We start from the raw sequence: 22,037 nt of genomic DNA on the forward strand, positions 1-22,037 counted from the left end.
TGGGTGGAAGGATTAAAAGGCTTGAGTCAGCCTGCTTCACACCTGCCAGGTGTGAGCTGTAAGACTGGCCTAGCCTGCCCTTTTTCTCTTTTCCCCTCCTCCCCCACTTTGTTTTAAGGACAGATCTAAAGCAGACTCCCTGAGGAGTCTTTTTGTTTGCTAGTCTAGTGGAAGCTGGATTCCTTTGCCAGTCCAGCTGGTGGCTAAAGAGTTGAAATCACTGGTTTAGCTGAGAGCCAGTGAAGCGGCAGTGGCCAGCAGAGTGGCTGGAGGGACTCACTGGCTGGTGGTGTAACATGGCCGGGAGGAGCGGCAACCAGCAGGATGGTGTGGAGCGGCGGCAGGCAAGGAGCGGCGACCAGCGCTGTGGTGCGGTGACCAGCGGCGTGGAGTGGAGTGGAGGCAGGCAAGGAGCGGCGACCAGCGCTGTGGTGCGGTGACCAGCGGCGTGGCGTGGAGCGGCGGCAGGCAAGGAGCGGCGACCAGCGCTGTGGTGCGGTGACCAGCGGCGTGGAGTGGAGTGGAGGCAGGCAAGGAGCGGCGACCAGCGCTGTGGTGCGGTGACCAGCGGCGTGGCGTGGAGCGGCGGCAGGCAAGGAGCGGCGACCAGCGCTGTGGTGCGGTGACCAGTGGCGTGGAGTGGAGTGGAGGCAGGCGACCAGCAGAGCGTCCGGTGGCGTGGGACAAGGCAGTTGGTGGAGCATGGCGGAGTGTTGTAAGGTGCCCCCTATCTATACCCCACCCCCATTTCTACCCAGGTTGGGAGGTGAAAGCCTGTGGGTGAACTTTGGGACTCTTGGTGGCATGGACCAGGGACAGAGACTTTTGGGGTGTTGGACTCTTTGGACTTCACGTGATTCTTGGCTGGGGTGGGGGGCTTAGCTCATGTTTGGGTTATGAACTCTGTTTGTGGTGTTTTTCCCAAGTTAATGCCGTATGACTTCTCTCTCTGTCTCATTAAATGTTTCTTTCCTACACTCAGACTCAGTGCTTGCGAGTGGGGAAGCGTTGCCTCTCAGACCCACCCGGGGTGTGTGAATTTCCCAGATTACTGGGTGGGGGCTCGAGCCGGTTCTGTGTGAGATGGACCCCAAGATATTGAACCTAGCCCTGGTTACTGCCAGGCCTACCCGGCAGAAGGGTTACATATATATATGTATGCACGTGCCTATATATACATATAATATGGAATGGTGGAATCTCTATCCCTAGGCAGGTGGTGGAATTGCACCCGCTTTTGTGGAAAAACCTGCCAGCTGTCTACACTGGCCGCTTTGAATGTGCGCAAGAACACTGACGATCTAATGTAAGATTGTCAGAGTTCTTCCGCAAATACAATGACTCTCCCATTTGGGAAAAAGCCCTGTTGTGCAAAGGCTTTTGCGCAAGAGAGCCAGTGTAGACAGCTGAGAACCATTTTGCGCAAAAAAGCCCCAATGGCGAAAATGGCAAGATTGGCACGGATGCTTTTCTGCAAAAAAGTGCTTTTGAGCAAAAGCGTCCATGCCAATCTAGATGCTCTTTTCCACAAATGCTTTTAACGGAAAATTTTTTCCGTTAAAAGCATTTCCGGAAAATCATGCCAGTGTAGACATAGTCCTACAGTTTTTAAAGTCTTGGCTTGGCAAAGCCCTGGATGAGATGATTTAGTTAGGGTTGGTTCTACTTTGGGCAAGGGGCTGGACTCGTTGACTTCCTCTTCAAGGATTCTATGATTCTATGGTCAGAGATAGATTATTATTCACTGGGCTACATCTAGACTGGCATGATTTTCCAGAAATGCTTTTAATGGAAAAGTTTTCCGTTAAAAGCATTTTCGGAAAAAAACATCTAAATTAGCACGGACGCGCTTTTCCGCATTTTCACAATCAGGGCTTTTTTGCGGAAAACAAATCTGAACTGTCTACACTGGCCCTTTTGCCTGAATGGGAGCAGCATGGTATTTCCACAAGAAGCACTGATTTCTTACAGTAGGAAGTCAGTGCTTTTGCGGAAATTCAAGCGGCCAGTGTAGACAGCTGGCAAGTTTTTCCAGAAAAGCGGCTGATTTTCCGGAAAAACTGGCCAGCCTAGACACAGCCCTGGTGCCTAGAAATACCAGTCACTATGAGACACTCATGTCTAATAAAAAAATCATAGTAGCTTCCCTAAAGAGCTTTCAAAGCCTACACTTGTGAAGGTGAGAAAACAGATGGAAATGAACAAACAAAAAGCTCAGGGAACACAAGATCAAATGGAAACTATCGTATGTGTTGCTGCAGAGCTGATGGAACCACTTCAGAATGTACAACCTATACTCACATGAGTAATCTCTTTCAAGTTAATGGGGAAGCCACAGTAGCTAGCCGACCTACTCCCAGGAGTAAAGGAATTTAGGATGAGACCATCAATTTTCCACAGGTCACTGGCACCAGACAGCAATTCATAAGGAATGAGAAAGAGCAAAGTGTCTGAGCTACTAACAAAAGAATGTAATTTTTTCCATTAAAATCAGCTGTCATGCCAGAGTGTGGCCAACATTGTCTCCATTTTTAAATAAGGGTTTGGAAGGTGATCAAGGACTTGTCGTCTGGCAAGATGTACTTCAATTGTAGAAAAGATAACAGAGAAATCATTGAAACCGGAGTTACAATGCCCCTAGATGGTTGAGACAAACCAGCATGGCTTCTATATGGTAAACCATCACACTTGTTCCTTCTCAATGTTTTTTGAAAATCTTAACAAAATAATAGATAAAAAGGTGAACTGGTGGAGGTGATTTATTTAGATTTTCAAAAGGCTGTTTGATAGAGGCCCTCACAAGGAGCTATTAGGGAAAACTTGGTAGATGAGATAGAGGGAGAGGTAAAAAGTCCTTTCATGGCTTAAAACCTAGTTATCAGACAAGAATCAAACGGCAGCAATAAATGTGCAATTTTCAGCTGAAAAAGAGGTGAATGGGAGAGAGGCCAGGACAAATGTTCAACATATTTATTAACAATCTGAACATGGGGGTGGAATATAGAGACAGCAACGTTTTCTCACAACACAAAGGGTTTTCTTTTTATTTTTTTAATGTTAATCAAGGCTAGGGAGGGTTGCAAGGAATCCCAGGAGGAAGGATGAGAAGGATGTAAGTGGCCACATGACAGCAAATGAAATCCAACCGAACCAGGTGCAAGCATAATGCGCCACGGGAGGAACAATTTAAACTACTCAGACACAATGATGGGCTCTAAATTAGTTGCAACCTCACAAGAGAGAAAGAAAAAAAGACGTAGGCTACTAGGGAGAGTTCAACGAGAACATGTGCTCAATACACAGTCATGGCCAAAAGACAGAATGGAAGGCTGAGGTTTATTAAGAGAGCAATAGAAAATAACAGAGAAAAATGTATAACATTTATGTAAATCAGTGGCACATCCTGAGGACAGACACTTTATCTATATGAGGGGCGCTGTCTCAAAGAAAGAACTGTAGAAATAAAAAGGATCCTGAGAAAGACAGCACAAATAATAAGCACTATGGAGTGGATACAGGGACTAGCACAAAGGGGCCTTGATTGTGATTGGGCATCAGGGCACTACCAGAATACAAATAAGAAGCTATAATCTACAATATATTTGAGAGTTTGTGTGTCCATCTGTGTTTCTGTCTGTGAGTCTGTTTATTCAAGAACTCCTCCTAGCTGGTAAGAACTAGGAGCCTCAAATTTGGTAAGCAGCTTCCCCTTATCATAACTTAAAGCAAGGTTAGGGTTTGGTTGTGTCAGGACAGTAGCATGTGGATGGGATGGGATCAAATTGAATGGGAGTCCTATGATTTCAGGGACAGTTATACTCCACAATGACCATTGGGGGTGGGGGGGGGAAGCAAGCAATCATGCCCCCGCTACCCTGACAGCCCTGGAGAGCCACAGATCAGCTGCCAGCTGTGTGGAACAGCCCCAGGGAGCAGCTACCAGCCGCCCTAAGCCACTCTCATGAGCCCCCACCCCCTGCCCTGACTCCTGCATCTCTCATACTCTCAACTCCCTGACCCAAGCCCCCCACATCACTAAGCCCAAGCCCCAGTTTCTACATTTCCCATACCCTCTGCCCCCTGCCTTGAAGGACATAAGAACATAAGAACGGCCATATGGGTCAGACCAAAGGGTCCATTTAGCCCAGTGTCCTGTCTGCCGACAGTGGCCAATACCAGATGCCCCAGAGGGAGGGATCACAACAGGTAATCCTCATGTGATTCCTCTCCTGTCACCCATTTCCAGACAAACAGAGGCTAGGGACACCATTCCTACACATCCTGGCCAATAACCCTAACTCTAACCTCCATGAGTCCATCTAGCTCTTTTTTGAACCCTGTTAAAGTCCCAGTCTTCACAACATCCTCTGGCAAGGAGTTCCACAGGTCGATTGTGAGCTGAGTGAAGAAAAACCTCCTTTTGTTTGTTTTAAACTTGCTGCCTATTAATTTCATTTGGTGAACCCTAGTTCTTATATTGTGAGAATAATAAACTCCTTATTCACTTTGTAATGGCTCTGGGACAGTGACATGCCCTCCCTCTGACCCAGAAGAGGAAGGGCCCTCTACGACCCCTTGGTGGGTGGGTCCTGCCTCCCCTAGCCCCACCCAAAGGAAGCAGGAAGCCAGAACCAGGGGTATAAGAGTTCAGAGCTCAGCTGGAGCCTGGTGATGGAACAGGCCAGATGCTTGGCCCTCAGCTCCCACAGCAAAGGGGCCAGGTACACTGCGCCTGACAGGAGGACTGGGTTGGGCTGCCAGGACCCCTGCTGGCCCCTGACGACTTGCCTGGGCCACAGAGACTGCTGCCACAGCCTGAAGACTTGCTGAAAGGACCATCAGGCCCAATGACTGGACTGGTACCCCTGGGCCCCTGCCTGAGCCAGAGCCAGAACCAATGGACACACTGCCATCACCTCCATCCCCAGCTGACCTCAAAATGCAGCACCTGAGCCAGGTAGGCCCCTAGGGAAAACTGGGGAGTGGCCCAGGAACCACTGACCTGGGGGTGGTTGAGGAGATGGTGGGTGGCGCCTTGCGGCTTGGATCCCCGCTGACCCCCAGACCTGGTCAGCGTGTTGTGGGCCAGATCCCCGCTGATCCAGTGGCCGCCATTGTCAGTTCTCCCTATAGAGGCAAAACCCCTGCGCTTGTCGGCTCTCCACCAGCTGGGAGACCCCCGCCTGGCTGGGACTTGGCCGGATCCTTGAACCCCCTTGTAAACTGATGGCTTTCCACCCTGCCCTGACCCAGGGCTGGACCTGGTAAACTGCTTAGTCGTAGACTTGTGACATGTCAATTGCCCTTTAATGGGCAATAGCGGGAGTCACTGCTGCCTCCTGCTGACATGGACCTTTACAAACTTTTTCCAGGCCAGTCATGATTGTATAAGCCTCTGTCAAATCCCCCCTTAGTCTCATCTTTTCTAAGCTGAAAAGCCCCAGTCTTTTTACTCTCTCCTCATAGGGGACCCATTCAAAACTCCTGATCATTTTTGTTGCCCGTTTCTGGACCGTTTCTAATTGCAATGTATCTTTTTTGAAATAGGGAGGCCATGTCGACAAACTGTATTCCAGATGCAGGCATACCATGGATTTTCAAGAGGCAATAAAATATTCTCTGTCTTATTTTCTATCCCTTTTTAAATGATTCCTAATGTTCTGTTTGATTTTTTGACTGCTGCTGCACACTCGGACTAGGTCTAGACCGCAGGCTTCTTTTGGGAGAAGCTTTTGCAGAAGAGATCTTCCGAAAAAACTTCTTCCGAAAGAGAGCGTCCACACTGCCAAAGGGCATCGAAAAACCCACCTGGTTTTCAAAAGAGAGCGTCCACGCCGGGGAAACCTAATCTCACATATGAGGCCACCCAGAACCACTTCAGCCAGGGCTTCAGGTCACCACTTGCTTCCAAGTGCTGGTGCAAAAGTCTAGCTGAGCCACGTGCTTAAAGGGACCCCCCTGGCGGAGGGCTGGGTGGCAGCGGGTGGCTGGCTCGTGCCATGCCAGGTGCAGGGTCTGCTGGCTGGGTGCTGGCAGGCTTGCACCTGGCACGGGCACCATAACCAGACCGTGCCCCTTTAAGGGCTCCGGGGCTGGGAGGAGGGCAGAAGAGTTTCCCTGGTGGTGCCCAGAGTGGCCACCAGGGAAAGCTGGGGAGGGCTAGCCTCCCACTAATTCGAATCAAATGGCCACACAGCCCTTAATTCAAACTACTTAATTCGAACTAGGCATTAGTCCTCGTAAAATGAGGTTTACCTAGTTCGAATTAAGTGCTCCGCTAGTTAAGTTCGAACTAGCGGTTTGTATGTATAGCACCTATTATAGTTAATTCGAACTAACGTTTGTTAGTTTGAATTAACTTTGTAGTGTAGACATACCCTGGGTCAGTGGGGCTCCGAGCTGCCTGGGTCAGTGGGGCTCCGAGCTGCAGTGTGCTGCCCAGCTGACCTCCATATCCTCAGTTGCTCCAGGGTCAGCTGTCCCTGGGCCACTTCTCTGTTCCCCCTGGGGCCCACCTGGCTCGAGTGCTCTCCTTGGGGTTGGCTGTGGATGGTGATGCCAGTAGCATGTCCATAGGCTCAGGGTCTTGTGCAGGTAAGGGTCCAGGTAGTCCAGACCACTTAGGTGGGCCTAAGAAGGGTCCTGGGGGTCTGGCTATGTCCGTGAGCTTGGGCAGCAGCTTCCGCAGCCTTGTCCAGCTATCAGGGCCCAGCAGTGGCCATGGCGGCCTGGGCTAGTTCTCAGGGCCCGGTGGTGGCCCAGGTGGCCCAACCCAGTCCTCCCTCTGAGATCAGAGCAGGACCTTCTTCCACTGGGGCTGGGAAAGAGCCGCTGTTCTGCTTGGCCGCCAAGCTCCAACTGAGCTGGAAGCTTGTCTTCTTATATCCCAAGCCCTGACTTCCTGTTTTCCTGTGGGTGGGACTGGGTGGTTCTGGCACCACCCACCAAGGGTTTTTTGGGGGAGTTTCCTCTTCTGGGTCAATGGGAGGCCATGCTGACTCACTACAGGTCCCCTTAACTATTCCAGGGCTCCTTGTTGGGTAGGGTCTGTCCATCCATGCAATCTTAAAGAGCACAGAAGGGTCAAAAAGATTATGGAATATTGTTCTGTTCCCTTGAGATGTTGCACCCACCACATTGGTATTGGAGGTCCTTCACCAACATCTGGTTTTGACAGTAATTGCAGCCAAAGAGGTTCTAGTCCAGGGGTGCTCCTCACTTCAGTGAACGCATCTGAAGCGTCAGAGTACAATGAACTCTGTATTGCACCTGACATTGAAATGTGGGTGTTAGATGCCACTAGGGACTTCTCCTATTTACTTTACCATGTTCCAAATATGTTCCATGTGTACCCACTAATTGGGGCACTATTGGCACAGGGGTAGTGGCTATGGGGAAAGATGTATGGATCTAATAAGCTTGTGTGCGACGCAGGAGGGAGGATGAGGCCTACGGGGTCATGCCCACTTTGATGTTTAAAACTCCAGCAGCTCATGGAGTTATTCTTACAATCTTTGTGGGTCCCTCCTCTTTCCTGCTGCCTCAGAGTCTGAGTCCACTGTGGATAAGTTTGAAGAGTTCATTTCAGCAAGATGAACCATGTGTGACAGCGACATTCAAAGCCAGTCGTTCTTGCACTGTGTCCTGAATTGGGGAAGCAGGGAGAATCAGCAGGGATGTGTCAGCAGTAATTGCCAGTTCTGTGTATATCCTCTATTATCTCGCCATGAGAGGCAGGTGGATGCAAGGAAAAGCTCTGATCCTCCAGGTCAGTGTCTGTTTCTGTCCCCACAACATCTTCCCCTGTCAGTCTCGTGTAGCCCAAGACTGATGCGGTCCTTTCTATGGCTATCAATCAAGGGTGCCAAAGTGCACCACATTCTGGGATTTCACTGGCTTTCTTGAGTGCTGGGAAGAGCACCACACTGCTCAGAGCACTGCTCAAGTCAGGCCCATATCCAGGAAGGCAGTAAGGGCCAGAACCAAAACCCACTGATGTCAAGGGATAGTTTCCCACTGATCTCAGTGGTCTTTGCATAAGGCCCCATTACAGCGTATTCTTTTTCCCCTCCTGAGATGCATTCCTTGGTCCTTGTGGATGATGTTTCATTTAGTCATTTCTCAGCCAGATTTGCTGGCTCGCCTTCCTCTGTTCACACCAGATACCCCTTTCCTTCTTTTCCCTTCATTGAGGCTACATCTACACTGCAGGCTTCTTGCGCAAGAAACTTTTTGCAGAAAAGATCGTCCACAAAAACGTCCTGTGCGAGATTGTGTCCACACTCAAAAGCACATCGAAAAAGCGATGCGCTTTTCCAAAAGAGTGTGCACACTCACTGGATGCTCTCTGGCATATAAAGCCACTCAGAACTGGTTCTAACTGGGCTTTAGGTCACCAGTTGCTCTCGAGAGCTGTTGCCAGAGCCCTGCAGAGACAAGGGCTTAGAGAGACCGCCTGGACAGCTGTTTCTCTGTTTCCGCTGCCTGCTTGTGGACCTTTCTTGAGGGACAGCAAAGCTTCAGCAGTGCCTGCTGTGGTTGCCCTGTTCTTTTGGGGGATGCCACAGCTTTTTTCCTCGGTATGTGCCATGGAGCTGGAGCTGCCCCTGGGCAGGAGACAGCCCCATGTGGCAATGTTGCAGTTCTTGCAGCATTTGCTACAGCTGCCTACATGTTCCTGCTGGCTGTGGACTCACAACTCCTTCTCATCAACCTCTGCATGGCTGCGGCTGCTCCAGTCTGGCTGCTGCGCCCCTCTATACAGAGAAGGTTCTGGAGGCTGGAGACCATTTCGAAGCGGTGGGACCGGCTGGTCCTGGAGCGGTGGGACGACCAACAGTGTCTGCCCAACTTTTGAATGTGCAAGGCCACCTTCCTCGAGCTCTGTACCCGGCTGACACCCACCTCCACAGACGCGACACCCACCTGCGGCCCACCATCCCCCTGCAGAAGCAGGTCACAATAGCGCTCTGGAAGCTGGCCAACCCAGACAGCTACCGGTCGGTGGCACCTCCCAAGGGCTCATGCAAGCCCTCTCATTCTCTGTTTTGTGTGTTTCTTTGTCTCCTTCTGCACTTGTCAGGGCCATCACTCCCTGCTACTGTGCAGAGTCATCCGTCTTGAGGACCTGGATTCAACCATGACTGGATTTGCTGCTCTGGGATTCCCCAACTGCGGGGGAGCCATCAACAGCATGCACATCCCCATCTGGGCCACGGACCATCAGGTGGCCCAGTTTATTAATAGAAAGGGCTACTTCTCAGTATTCCTGCAGGCCCTGGTGGACCACTGGGGCCAATTTACAAACATTTATGTGGGGTGGGAGGGCAGGGCACATGATGCCTGAGTTTTTAGGAACTCCAGCCTGTGCACCATGCTTGAGGCAGGCACCCTTTCCTCTGCTGGGACTTTGCAGTGGGTGACCAGAACATGCCAGTGTGCATAGTGGGGGACGCGGCATACCCACTCATGCCCTTGCTAATGAAGCTCTACACCGGCAGTGTGGCTTGGCCCTCTGTCCTGGCTGGTCTGGCTGTGGAGAACATACAAGAGGAGAGGCAGTCAGTCATCCCTGCACACACATTCCCCAAGGCCGTGCCGTCCTCTGTGAGTGGTGACTGCAACAGTCCCCTGCCCACATGAGGGGGATGTCCCGGGTACAAGGCCATGTGTGGCCTGCACAGCACGCCCTGTGTCACAGGGGCCCCGATGTGCCCAGAGGACCGTGCTGCCCTTCCCCCCCCCCCCCCCCACACACACCATAGCCAGACAGGCACGGGAAGTATGAGGCCACAGTGGGATCCCTTCATGGGTGGCAGAGGAGTGTGAGCAGCCTGGCCCTCCCTGGGGTCTGCACACACACCTGCTGTTCACTGTGCTGTGTGTGGGAGCGGCTGCTGCCTTGCATGTGCAGGCATGCCCATGTGCTATGCGCAGCACTCTGGGGTGTGTCTGGAGTCATGCCTGTACCCTTGCCGCTAGCCTGCTTCCAGCTGGGTGTGCCCCCCTTCTCTCCTGGGGGCAGGATGCATGTGTCCTCCCCTGAACCTGGTAGCAGGATCCCAGGTGTGTTCAGGGTCTGCCTGCTGTGTCCGCGTGCTGCACCCTCCCGCTGCATGTGGTTGCACGTGCCTAGACTTCAGCACCATGTGCTGCCCTAGCAGCCTGAGTGACACTTGCCCCCTGCTCCCTGTGCTCCCGACTCCCCCACCCTGTGTGCATGTGTGTGTGTGTGACAACTCACCTGAAGATCCCGATGTCCTGGCTGGTGCTCACCGGCTCCAGGGACAAGGTGACAGTCCCTGGTTCCTGCTCCTCTTCCTCCAGCTGGGGCTGGCCCTGGTCCTCCAGCTCATCCTTGTGGGCGACCTCTGGGCGGACGACAAATGGGGTGTCGAGGCTGGAGTCCACCACAAGGGGGAGGGAAGAGGTTTCCCCACCCCCCAAGATATGGTGGAGCTCCTGATAGTAGGGACAGGTGTGGGGTGCTGCCCCTGAGCACTCACTGCGCTCAGTGGCCCTGATGTACCCTTGACAGAGTTCCTTTGCCTTTGCCCAGACCTGCTCCATGGTCTGGGCAGGGTGACCTCACTCCACCAGGAATATGGCCATGTAAAAAAATCTCAGCATTGCGGCGCTTGGCCCAGGGATCCTGCAGCAACTCCTCCTTGCCCCACAGCTCCAGAAAGGTCGCTGTTTCCAGGCCAGACCAGGTTGGGCGCACTTTTTTGTCCCCCTGGGCGGCGGGATCCTGGGGCTCCTGGAGCTGCTCCCTGGAAGGGCCAGGGGGATGTTGGGGAGCTTGCTGTCATTTCTGGGTGAGACAGAGCCGTGCGGTGCAGAGACCTGTTCTCTGCAACTTCCTGCCACAAGGTTTGCCCAGGATGCCTGCAGCTTTAAGAGGGGCCAGCAGACAGGAACTATAGAGTTTTATTACTTTGGACGGAGTGGCCAAGAGGCCACCTGTTTTTTTTCCTGGAGGCCATTTCTTGCACAAAACGCCCTGTTGCCCATCCACACACACCTTGTTGCACAAGAACTCTAAGGCTGTGTCTACACTGGCACCCTTTTCCGGAAAAGGGATGCTAATGAGACAAGTCGGAATTGCAAATGCCGCGGGGGATTTAAATATCCCCCGCGGCATTTGCATGAACATGGCTGCCGCTTTTTTCCGGCTCGGGGCTTTGCCGGAGAAAAGCGCCAGTCTAGACGGGATCTTTCGGAAAATAAAGCCTTTTCCAGAAGATCCCTTATTCCTCTTAAAATCAGGAATAAGGGATCTTCCGGAAAAGGCTTTATTTTCCGAAAGATCCCGTCTAGACTGGCACTTTTCTCCGGCAAAGCCCCGAGCCGGAAAAAAGCGGCAGCCATGTTCATGCAAATGCCGCGGGGGATATTTAAATCCCCCGCGGCATTTGCAATTCCGACTTGTCTCATTAGCATCCCTTTTCCGGAAAAGGGTGCCAGTGTAGACACAGCCTTATACTTTCCAGAGAACAAGTCCCAGGTCAGGCCATACCATGGGATTCTCCCTTGCAGCAGTACATAAGACAAAGCACAGTCAGCAGGATATCATCATGCTCCCTGGAGAAAGCAGGGATGAATCTCAACCTATGTGGACAACAGGAGCACATAACAATGCACATAGAAATAGTGTGGGTCCTTTCCCTGAAAGAGTTCAGAGAACATTATAAGTACATTTCTCGTAGCTTCATCCATGCCAAATACTGCTCTAACCAACAAATAATTTTAAAAAAATCAGTGGGATTGTTCATGGCATAAGATTCTACTTGTGAATGAGAAAGTCAGAATTTAGCCTTAATAAATTTAGTCTTACTATATGCTTATGAAGTAGGTACAGTGACTAGATAGGGAAATTGTCACACCGAAAGGTTAAGTGACTTGATCAAGGTCATACGGTCATACAATGGCAGAGCTGGGAATAGCTTGAACCCCTGATTTCTAGACCCCTGCTTCAAGCACTAGTCCATAAGTTAAGAAGCTCTTAACCAACAGCTCTATGCAAAATTGCTTAGATTTGCAAAACTGGGTTGTAAATTTTACAAGTACAGCCTCTCTTCTGGGATCACAGAACTACCAGTATTTGAGCAGCTCAAATGGGGAAGAAAATGAACAGGTGGCTGACAGTGTTTCCTGTAAGTTGAGCACTTGGGAGGTCACTCAGGTGAGGTTTAAATGCCACTCAGATGATTAGCAGAGTGCCCACAGCCAGCAGCATGTGTTTCTACTGGTGGTGCACATGCCTCGGTGCACATAACAAAATGTATTCCATCCATGAAAGGAAAAAAATAGAGCACACATTGGTAGAAGAAGGAAAGGATTTTGCACGTTTGTATTTTGGATGGAAGTTTGTATGTTTTACCATTTGCTGTATTATTTTGCTCTATTGTAAAACAAATACCTTGCAAATGTCCTCCAGGTCCCTGAGGAAGGGATACTATTGGGGTAAAAAGGACGAGAATTAGAAAGTAATGCCTTCCTCATGGACAAGAAAAAGTTTTCTACCCTACAATGCATTATGTGCAGAGCTTTCTGTACAAATCTCTGTTGATGTCACTGAGGTGCTGCATGGGTCCAGCAATTCATCCACATTGATCCCAGTGCAACATTGGAGCCTTACAGAATAGATCATGGTTTATTAATACAGTATCTTGTCTTCTTATGCTTGACCCTTCTCCATCTCTTGGGAATGCAATCACTGCTAAACTAAGATTTCACAGAGCACCTTTCATTCCATACCCTGATGTTCTTCAGAAAGGCTCATTAGTATCATAACAATGATCTGTATTTCTATAGAGTCTTTCACTCCAAAGGATCCCCCATGTCTTCAAAAACTATATACATTACGTGCTCAGAGTGAAGTGGTCAAATATTAGTAACAATGCCTTTAATAAATCTTGCCTTTCTGTTGCCTAGAGTTGCCAATTTTCCTCTCCAGACAAACCAGACTCCATTTGCAGCAACGATAACCAGTCCTCCAGGTCCAAGAGGGTTTGCAACCATACTTGTCAGATTCTGATTGGGCACAGAAGCCATTTTATGGATTGGTGGGGGCCATCTATTCTGTCTGAATTATTCTCATATTGCTGAAGATGTGTGAAAGGCAGACCAGAGTTTATGCCCAGGGGCCTATTGGAATGACTGCAGAACATAAAAATGGCCATAGTGGATCAGACCAAAAGTCCATCTATCCCAGTGTTCTGTCTTCTAACAGTGGCCAATGCTAGGTACCCCAGATGGAATGAACAAAGCAGTTAATCACCAAGCGATCTATCCTCTATCACCCATTCCCAGCCCTGACAAACAGGCCCTAGCCTGTCCATCCCTGTCCATCCTGACTAATAGCCTTTGATTAACCTATCCTCCAGGAATCTATCTAGCTCGTCTTGGCCTTAACAATATCCTCTGGCAGACAGTTCCACAGGTTGACTGTGTTGTATGAAGAAACACTTCCTTTTGTTTGCTTGAAACCTGATGCCTATTAATTTCATTTGGTGACCCCTTACTTCTTGTGTTATGGGAAGAAGTAAATAACACTTCCTTATTTACTTTCTTCACACTAGTCATAATTTTATAGATGACATCTATCATATCCCCCCTTTGGTGTCTCCTTTCCAAGCTGAAAAGTCCCAGGCTTATTAATCTCTCCCTATATGACAGCCGTTCCATACCCCTAATCATTTTTGTTGCCCTTTTCTGAACCTTTTGCAATTGCAATATATCTTTTTTGAGATAGGGAGAACATATCTACACACTGTATTCAAGATGCAGGCATACCATGGATTTAAAACAGGCAATAAGATATTCTCTGTCTTATTATGTATCCCTTTCTTGATGATTTCCAACATTCTGTTTGCTTTTTGACTGCTACTGCACATTGAATGAATGTTTTCAGAGAACTATCCACAATAACTACAATATCTCTCTCTTGAGTGGAAAAAGCTAATTTTAGAGCCTATCATTTTATATGTATAGTGAGGATTATGTTTTCCAATATTCATTACTTTGCATTTATCAACATTGAATTTCATCTGCCAGTTTATTGTCCAGTCACCCAATTTTAAAAGATCCCTTTGAAGCTCTTCACAGTCAGCTTTGGACTTAACTGTCTCAAGCAGTTTTGTATCACCTGCAAATTCTGCCACCTCACTGATTTCCCCTTTCTCTAGATCCTATGTTAAATAGGATTGGTCCCATATAGATCCTGGGGGACACCACTATATCTCTCTCTCCATCCAGAAAATGGACCATTTATTCCTTCTACCCTTTGTTTCCTACCTTTTAACCAGTCCATGAGAAGACCTTCCTTCCCCATGACAGCTTATATTGCTTAAGAGTGTGAGGGGGTCACTCACCACCGTAGCGGGGGTCCGTCATCTGTCCCCGGAATCAGTCCATTCCGCCCGCACAGGCCTCCGCTCACGGGGCGTTTCCCCTCTCGAATCTTCTAGTCGCGTTGCTCTCTTCGCCACACTGCCCTCCGGCAGTGCCCAAGTCACTCGCTCTGAGCCCCCCTTCCGGGGGATTGGTGTCTCTCCAGCGGGCCTGTCTGCAGGCCTAGCAGGCTGGCCGGCTGGCTGTCCGAGCGCCCTAGCCCAGCCTAACTCTCTAGCCCTGCCCTAGCTCCAGAGAGCGTCCTGCTCCCTCGGCAGCCAGGCTCCCCGCCTTGCCGCAGGCCTAGCAGGCTGGCCGGTTGGCTGTCCAAGCGTCCTGGCCCAGCCTGACTCTCTAGCCCTGCCCTAGCTCCAGAGAGCGTCCTGCTCCCTCGGCAGCCAGGCTCACACTGCCTTGGCTGAAGCAGCCCTTCCCTTTTATAGCTCCCAGCTGGGCCTTAATTGGCCAACGCCGCCCAGCTGGGCTGAACTTCCCGGGCCTGCTTCAGGCTGGGGTTGGGCTCTTAAAGGGCCAGTACAGGGCAGCTGCCCTGCTACACACCCTCCCCCTTAACTATCTCCGGGGGGGGGGGGGGTGGTTCCCTGCTGCCCGCCCTGTTTCAGAAGTCCCAGCCCCGTCCCGCTACGAGGCAGGGCCGCAGTTCCATGCGTCCCTATCAAGTCCTCCTCCGGAGTGGACCCGGGATGGCCCCGCCGGGGGGAAGGCGGGGAGGGGAGGGGGTGGGGGCGCAGGCCCACCCATCTCTCTGCGCCCCGGCCCAGGGACCCTGAGTGCAGCCGTGTCGCTGCAATTGGCTCAGTCCGGACTTGCTGGCCGTGGAGGTTCTCCGCCTGAGCGATCCCTGGGCCCCTTCTTCCCCCCTCCCCTTCCGGGTACCTGTAGCCTCTGCGGGCCTGTCGGGCTGTCGAGCTGTGCCAGTCATCCTAGTAGGGTCCGGGCGGCCCACTCCAGGGGTCTAGGGTTGGGTCCTGCGAGGTCCCGCCGGTGATTCGGCCACAGCGCTCCAGCACCCATCGGGGATCGAGCTGGTCCAGCCCGTCGGGCTCGTCCTCGGGGTCCAGGGGTGCTTCTGCCGCTGGTTGGGGCCAGGCCCCCGTACCCCACTCTGGGAAGTTTCGGTCGGCCTCCAGGAACCCAGCCGGGGGCAGCCCCGCCCGGGCCTCCGCAGGCAGGAGTTCGGGGTCTGCCTCCCGCTCCCCCAGCGGTCGGGCCCTGACTGCCCTCTCCCGCCGTCTTCTTATCCTCCCCGCCCCGCCCTCGGGGTTCCGGTCAGGTGACGGGGTGGGGTCCGCCTCCACCCACCCGGGTGTCCTGAGGGGTTCCTCCTCCTCTGGTTCAGTGGGCGGCCAGTCCGCCCTGCTACTTGCCCTCCCCCCCAAGTCCAGGTCCCCCACCTCGGGATTGGATCCCGACTCCTCGGCCAGGCGGGACAAGGCGTCCGCATTGGCGTTGGCCTTGCCCGCCCTGTGGCGTATGGAGAATACATAGGGTTGAAGGGCTAAGTACCACCTCATGAGGCGGCTATTGGTGTCCCGCATAGTCTGTAGCCACTTTAACGGGGCATGGTCTGTCCATAGCGTAAACTCACCCCCGAGCAGGTAGTACCTTAGGGCTTCAACCGCCCATTTGATAGCCAGGGCCTCTCTTTCTATTACTGAGTACTGGCGTTCTCGGGGAAAGAGCTTACGGCTAATAAAGACCACCGGGTGCTCTTCTCCATCGACCTCCTGGGAGAGTACGGCGCCCAGTCCCGTGGCGGAGGCATCTGTCTGAAGACAAAATGGTTTATCGAAGTCTGGGCTAAGCAAAACGGGCTCGCTACACAGGGCGTCTTTCAGTTGTTGAAAAGCCGAGTCACACTCTGTGTTCCACCTCACTCTCTGGGGTTTGTCCTTCGTGAGCAGAGTGGTGAGCGGCGCTGCTATGCTAGCAAATTGGGGGACAAATCGGCGGTAATACCCCGCCAGGCCCAGGAATTGTCGGACCTTCCTTTTCGTGGTTGGTATGGGGTAATTTCGGATGGCCTCTACCTTCCCCACCAGGGGCCGGACTAAGCCGCGCCCCAAATGATAACCTAAATAGGTGGTCTCTTGCGCGCCGATTTTACACTTTTTGGGGTTGGCCGTGAGACCCGCATCGCGGAGCGTTCGTAGTACTGCCGCCACTTGGTTTATGTGGTCCTCCCAGTCGCGCCCGTAGATGACCACGTCATCCAGGTAAGCTGCGGCATATTCCAGATGCGGGGCGAGCAGGCGATCCATCATCCGCTGGAAGGTGGCGGGTGCCCCATGGAGGCCGAACGGCATGCGCGCGAAGTGGAAAAGCCCGGACGGGGTGGTGAAAGCTGTCTTCTCCCGGGACTCCCGATCCAGCGGGATTTGCCAATAGCCCTTAGTCAGGTCGAGGGTTGTTATGAACTTGGCTTTTCCCAGGCGCTCCAGCAGCTCATCCGTCCGTGGCATCGGATAGGCGTCAAACTTCGATATTGCGTTTACCTTTCGAAAGTCGATGCAAAACCTAATGCTTCCATCTGGTTTAGGGACCAACACGATCGGGCTCCTCCACTCACTTCGGGATCGCTCGATCACCCCCAACTCCAACATGGTGCGGACCTCTTGTTCCACGACGTCACGCATCCGTCGGGGAAGAGGTCTGTTTCCCTCCCGCACGACCTGCCCGGGTGGAGTTCGGATGGTGTGTGTTATCGCCGAGGTTCGGCCCGGCCGCGAGGTAAAGGTCCTGGCGAAGGTTTCGACAAGCACCTGGGCTGCGCGCCGTTGGTTCTGTGACAGGGTGTCCGCGAGCTGGGGTGTCTCCTCCTCCTCCTTGGCGTCAGGGACCCTAGGACCTAACACGGGCTCCGACGGGTAGGGCGCGACCAACATGCCTTCTCGCTCTCGCCAAGGTTTGAGGAGGTTCACATGGTATATTTGTTTTTTCCTTCGCCGGTCCGGCTGATGAACCTCATATGTGACTGGGCCCACTCGTCGGGAGACCTCATACGGCCCCTGCCAGCGGGCCAGCAACTTTGACTCCTCTGAGGGGAGTAACAGCAGCACCCGATCCCCGGGTTCAAACACTCTTTCCTGGGCTCCCTGGTTATACCCTCGCTCCTGCGCTCGCTGGGCCGCCTGTAGGTTCTCTTGAGCCAAGGCCCCCACCTGCGTGAGTCTCTCCTGAAGTCGGAGTACGTACTGCAGCAGCCCGACGGCGGAGGAGGGGGTCCGTTCCCAGGTCTCTCTAACCAGATCGAGGACGCCACGAGGTCGTCTGCCGTACAGGAGCTCGAAGGGGGAAAATCGAGTGGAGGCCTGTGGCACCTCTCGCACCGCCATCAAGAGCAAGGGGATGAGCTGGTCCCAGTGCTTCATGTCCGGTGGAGGGAATCTTCTCAGCATCCCCTTCAGGGTGCGGTTGAACCGCTCTACCAGCCCGTCGGTTTGGGGGTGGTAGACGGAGGTCTGTAGCTTGTGAATACCCAGGAGGTCGCAGACCTGACGCAGCAACCGGGATGTAAAGTTCGTTCCTTGGTCTGTCAGTAGTTCCCGAGGTAGCCCCACCCAGGCAAAAATCCTCACCAACTCATTCGCGATCGTGCGGGCACGGGTGTTTCGAAGGGGAACGGCCTCAGGGAACCGGGTTGCATAGTCCATGATCGTTAAAATATATCGAAATCCAGCCGCGCTCCGTGGAAAGGGCCCCACTATGTCCAAGGCAATCCTTTCGAAGGGGGTCCCTACCACGGGCAAAGGGACGAGGGGAGCCTTCGGCACCCCGGGAGCGGCGGCGAGCTGGCAGGCTGGACATGACTGGCAGTAGTCTTTGACCTCTTGGTACACCCCAGGCCAGAAGAAGCGGGCCAAGACTCGGGCCAGGGTCTTCTCATGCCCAAGGTGCCCGGCGGCGGGAAGGTCGTGCGCCAACCTCAGCACGGCTCGTCGATGGGCCCGGGGTACCAACAACTGGGCCTCTTCTTCCTGCGTCTGCGGGTTCCGCCCAACCCGGTAGAGCCGGTCGGCTCGTAGCTCAAACCGGGGCCAGTGTGCCGCCCTCTGTGGATCCACCACCGTCCCATCAACAGCAGCGAGCTGGACGTAGGCCTCCCGCAGGGTGGGATCCTCCCGCTGGTCACGGGGAAAATCCGCCGAGTCCAGCACGACCGGCACGTCCTCCGTGTCTGAGCGCCCTGGGTCGGCCAGGTCAGATGCGTCGCGCTCGGCGGGGCCTTCCCTGTCGAGCGACCCCTGCGGTCGGACTGCCTGGAGTTCCTCCCCCAGGAGTTCCACGCGGGCCTCGGTCGGCGCCGGTGAGTCTTTAATGAGAGCTGTAAGACCTGGCCAGTCGCGACCCAGCACCATAGGGTATGGCAGGTGCGGCACCACGCCCACTCGCATCATTCGGGTGACTCCCCGCACCATCAAGGGGAGCCGGACCTGAGGATAGGTCTTCACATCCCCATGGACGCACCGCAGCTGCAGCTCCCCCTCGGGCGTCGCGGTGTCAGGCAGTACATCGGGGCGGATAAGTGTCTGGCTGCATCCCGAGTCGAGGAGGGCAAACAACGCGGGGTCCCCCGCGGGTCCCCCCGTAGTCAGGGAGGGGGAGCTAGCCGGGGGAGTCAGGGTGGCCCCCATACCGGCCGGATCCTGCTCCGCCACCTCCTGAAGAGCCTGGCGGTACTGGGCGTCCAGCTGCTGTACCAGCCTCTGCTGTTGTAGGAGCTGCGCTGCCAATCGTTGGGCTCGAAGCTTCACGGGTGGCTGTCGCCCCTTAGTCAGTCCTTCGGGCATTGCTTCTCCCTCCATGGCCCTCCCGCCCGAGCTCGCCGAGAGGGGAGGAGGGAACCCCGCAAACTTCTCTCTCTTTGCGTGGGGTTTTTTTTTTTTTTTTTTTTTTTTTGTACTAGGGTCCACTGAGGCACACGCGGAGCCCTTAAGTCAGGGCCGGGGTCGCGTATTTTCAAGTACCCACATTCTCCACCATCTGTGAGGGGGTCACTCACCACCGTAGCGGGGGTCCGTCATCTGTCCCCGGAATCAGTCCATTCCGCCCGCACAGGCCTCCGCTCACGGGGCGTTTCCCCTCTCGAATCTTCTAGTCGCGTTGCTCTCTTCGCCACACTGCCCTCCGGCAGTGCCCAAGTCACTCGCTCTGAGCCCCCCTTCCGGGGGATTGGTGTCTCTCCAGCGGGCCTGTCTGCAGGCCTAGCAGGCTGGCCGGCTGGCTGTCCGAGCGCCCTAGCCCAGCCTAACTCTCTAGCCCTGCCCTAGCTCCAGAGAGCGTCCTGCTCCCTCGGCAGCCAGGCTCCCCGCCTTGCCGCAGGCCTAGCAGGCTGGCCGGTTGGCTGTCCAAGCGTCCTGGCCCAGCCTGACTCTCTAGCCCTGCCCTAGCTCCAGAGAGCGTCCTGCTCCCTCGGCAGCCAGGCTCACACTGCCTTGGCTGAAGCAGCCCTTCCCTTTTATAGCTCCCAGCTGGGCCTTAATTGGCCAACGCCGCCCAGCTGGGCTGAACTTCCCGGGCCTGCTTCAGGCTGGGGTTGGGCTCTTAAAGGGCCAGTACAGGGCAGCTGCCCTGCTACAAAGAGCCTTTGGAGAACAATCTTGTCAAAGGCTTTCTGGAAATATAAATACACTGTATCCACTGGATCCCCCACATGCTTGTTGACCCTCTCAAAGAATTCTAGTGGATTGGTGAGGCATGATTTGCCTTTTCAAAAACCATGTTTACTCTCCCCCAACAAATTATGTTGATCTATGTGTCTGACAAGTCTGTTCTTTACTATAGATTCAATCAGTTTACCTTGTATTGAAGTTAGACTTACCAGCCTTTATTTGCCAGGATCACATCTAGACCCCTTTTTTAAAATTGATGCCACATTACCTATCCTCAAGTCAAAGTTTTAGTATAAAAGTGGATTTAAAGAGTAGGTTATAAACCACAGGTAGTAATTCTGCAGTTTCACATCTGACTTCCTTCAGAACTCGGGTGAATGCCCAGTGACTTAATGCTGTTTGGTTCAGCTATTTCTTCCAAAATCTCCTCTAATGACACCTCAGTCTGACACAGCTCCTCAGATTTGTCACCTAAAAAGATGGGCTCAGGTTTGGGAATTTCCCTCAGATTCTCAGCTGTGAAGTCAGATTCAAAAAATCAGTTAGTTTCTCTGCAATGGCCTTATTATCCTTTAGTGCTCCTTTATCATCTTGATCATCCAGTGACACCGCTAGTTTTTCAGCAGACTTCTTGTTTCTGATGTACTTAATTTCTTTTTTTGCTATTACTTTGAGTTTTTGGTTAGCTGTTCTTTAAATTCTCTTCTGGCCTTCCTAATTATGTTTTTCCACTTCATTTGCTAGAAGTTTATATGGTCCTTTCTATTTTCCTCACAATTTAACTTCTGATTTTTATTTTGCCCCATGTCATAGAATCACAGAAAATTAAGGTTGGAAGAGACCTCAGAAGGTCATTGAGTCCAACCCCCCTGCTCAAAGCAGGACCAGCCAGGGCTTTGTCTATGGATGGAGATTCTACCTCCTCCCTAGGTAACCCATTCCAGTGTTTCACCACCCTCCTAGGGAAATGTTTTTTCCTAATATCCAACCTAGACCTCTCCCACTATAATCTAAAATCACAGCTCCTTCTTCTGTCATGTGCCACCACTGAAAATATCTAGCTCCATTTTCTTTGGGACCCCCCTCATTCTCAGTTAAAGGCTGCTATCAAATTCCCCCTCATTCTTCTCTTCTACAGACTAAATAATCCCAGTTCCTTCAGTCCCTCCTCATAAAACAAGCCCAGCATGTCTGTCTAGCCACCATATGCTCTTGCAGGGTGAGGAGACTTTGCACGCTCCCCCGTCCCCAGGCTCTGGTTGGCCTGGGGGCAGGGAGAGTGCGCAACTTCTCCTCCCATTAGGCGCCTAGGGGGAATGTCAGCTGTTTTAAAATAGCTGGTTTTTCTGTCTAGGGAGCAGGGCGAGAGAGGGAGGAGGCCGACTTATCGCACTCCCTCACCCCAGGCCAATCGGGAGACAAGGGGGAAACTCAAGTCTCCTAGGCACATCTTGTGACACAGCTAGTGCAAAACTAAGAGGAGCTGTGGGGTGTCTATCACACCTGCCACACTGAACTGATCAGATTATACAGGGTGGGGCCAAGATTTCTTTTGGCTGTAACAGTTTCAAATTATACTGCCCTCTGTGGGATGGAGATTTAGGAGCGCAGGCAATGCAGTGTACAGGTGGGGGGTCCCTTCCACCCGAGACCCCCTGAAGTGGCCCCCTTTTAAAAATTATTGCCCACACCTGGTCTACATCCTTACTCTAGTGGAGAACCCAAAACCGAATGCAATAGCCAGATGTGGCCTCACCAGTGCTGAATAGAGGGCAATAATCACTTCCCTCAATCTTCTGGCGTCAGTCCTACTAATGCTGTGACATTCACCTCTAGGCTACCTGGCCTGTCTGTCCTTGAAGATAAGGCCTTCATGCTCCTTGAACTGAATGAGACCTGGAGGGTTCCCTGCTTCTATCATGTCCCAGCTTTTGCATTAGTTGCTTGTCACAAGAGGGCTGGTTTGTCATTTCATTAAGACGTGATAAACAAGATTGGAGTGAAGCTAAG

The sequence above is a fragment of the Pelodiscus sinensis genome, chromosome 23, assembly GCF_052426305.1.
Source record: "Pelodiscus sinensis isolate ZL-2025 chromosome 23, ASM5242630v1, whole genome shotgun sequence".
Lineage (NCBI taxonomy): Eukaryota > Metazoa > Chordata > Testudines > Trionychidae > Pelodiscus > Pelodiscus sinensis.